This window comes from Montipora foliosa, chromosome 9 (genome assembly GCF_036669935.1).
Source record: "Montipora foliosa isolate CH-2021 chromosome 9, ASM3666993v2, whole genome shotgun sequence".
In the NCBI taxonomy this organism is placed as follows: Eukaryota; Metazoa; Cnidaria; class Anthozoa; order Scleractinia; family Acroporidae; genus Montipora; species Montipora foliosa.
Window position 1 is genome coordinate 42,831,098 of NC_090877.1, and position 2,500 is coordinate 42,833,597.

The following is a 2,500-nucleotide window of genomic DNA, read 5'->3' on the forward strand; positions in this document are numbered from 1 at the left end:
ACCTCTGTAAAAAGAATGAAAACACTCAGAAATTATTAGAGCTTTAGTTAAACAAGAAATAGCATTTCTAAGTTAAGCGGTGCTGATCTACAGTACTTACGTCTAAAAACCACTTTGAAGACGGTTAGCTCTCACTTATTTTGCTGGGTACCACTATGTAAATACTCTATTAAAAAATTTGACTTCCCAGGAGTTTCCTCGTTAGTCTAGTGGATATCGGAAACTGCACTGAGAAGCCATCGATCCGGGTTCAACTCGTTGCCTCACCTGTTCTGAATCTTCTCTGCACACTTAAAATGTTTGTTTCTTTGAAGTGGATTTGAAGTCTGAAGTAGATTGTATGTCGTGTAAGTTGAATAAACAGGAAATTGTCGGTTTGAGAGATGGCCATGAGTGTTGACCAAAAAATGAACATCTCAAACTGTATCTTAACATGATGTTCTCAGAACAGACTTTTGATGGTCTTCCTTTACACCTACCATAATAATAACAATATATCCTCCTTGAAGCCTAAAATGAATGACTACAAATAAAAATTATTATTTTGATGCCCAACTTATCAAAAAGACCCCTTAGTCAAATGCGTTACACTCGTGGGATTGGATATCAGTGAATTTTTTTTTGTTGAGAGTTACCTTTGACCCAGGGGTCTTTATCTTTATCTCCCTCACCCCCTTGGGGGAAATTCTCAACTTTGCCCCACCCATTTTACAATCCCCAAGGCTGTATGGATCATTTGCCTGATTTGTAAAGAGACAATTCTAGTGATTGGAAATGTAGCACCTAACTCACAAGCTAAATTTTTGTCTTGAAAGAAATATTGTACCTTTTCAAAAACAAGTCATTTACATCAGGAGTTGCAAAAGCCTTCTGTGGAAAGATATTTAACAAAAGGATCCATCGAGTTCCGCTCTTTCATGTGGCTCATGGCTTTTCTGAGCGGCTTATTTGTTCAATAATAACATTATTATTCATGATATTATTTTGGTCTCCACAGGCACCATGGTGGGCGTTAGTCCTGAATGCAATTGGTTTGTTTGTGTATCAGTCCCTCGATGCTGTTGATGGTAAACAAGCTCGACGTACAAACAGTGCATCTCCACTTGGAGAGTTAGTTGACCATGGTTGTGACTCTGTTTCAATTGTTTTCATGGTTTTATCAACTAATATAGCAGTTCAGCTTGGCATGGAGCCTCCTTGGATGTTTTTCTTGTCTTTCATGGCGTCTTTTATTTTTTATTGTGCTCACTGGCAAGCATATGTTTCAGGAACTTTAAGATTTGGAAAGTGAGTATCCCACCTTGTGCTGTAGGCAATACTCTTGTAAGTCACTTTTAACATATTTTGGTTATTCACAAAACCATTTCTAAAATTTGAGTTGTAAGCAGCACAAATTTCCTTGCTGTACTCCACAAAACAACACCATGAAATCACCAAACTTTAGGTTTTGATGACAGTGTAGCATGTAGCAATGAACCATTCGTTCTCTATTTGTTTTAAAACCGTTCATACCCGTGCAGTTACTGGATAGTTTGCCCTTATTGTACCAGGTGAACAAGACAGAATAATCTCAAAATACTTACAGTAGTTTGGACTGGCATGTTTCGTTGACGATGCTGTTTTCCTAGTGATGTGGAGAAATAAGACTCATGTTTTTGCTTATAAATACTGTAAGTTCACCAAATATGATTTAATGGCATAACAGAATTGCATGTAATACCAAAAAGTCATTTTGCAATGGTTTATACATGGAATCTCTGAAAATATTCATTGCATATTTCACGTCAGTCAAGTTAATGTCAGAATTTGTTTGTCCTTGTGAACTTGGAGTGAAAGGACCATTGTAAAAAGCTTAAACATGGCTGCCATATCATAAGAATGTCTTTCATATTCATGTAGAAGATACCTGGATTCTTCATAACAAATTGGGTAGATGATTTATATCTTAGATCTTCTTAGAGAGTCTACATGTAATCCTGCGAACAAGTGGTGTCTGTGGCTTTGACTGATGATTCAACAGTTTGAATCATCTACAGTAGTAGAGAGTATCTCAGACATTCATATAGATAATGTGAAAATAATTCAATTTGAAATGCAAGAGGTGTGGTCCAAATGAATCGAAGCCTATAGATTTTTAGTGAACCAAACAGTGGTGGAAAGATTAACAGTTTTGACAATCAAAAGCCTTCCTGCATGCATTTCTTCCATTGTAACATAAGCAATGTTATTGGGGCACTGTCTACCCACTGAATATTACTACCAATTATCGGGCAGCCTGTGGCACGAGATATGACTTTTGCTGACCAAAGATACATGTAAGTTAAATGGAAGCAAAACATTAGGAAATGATAAAAACAAAACAAAAAACATAACAAACAAATTTTATTGAAAATTAGAAATAAGTAATTACATTTCTTTCCCCCCGCAAATAGCTTATAAACTAATCGAGACGGGGAGAACTGAGGACATACTACAAGTACAGGGTTATCTATAGATGGAC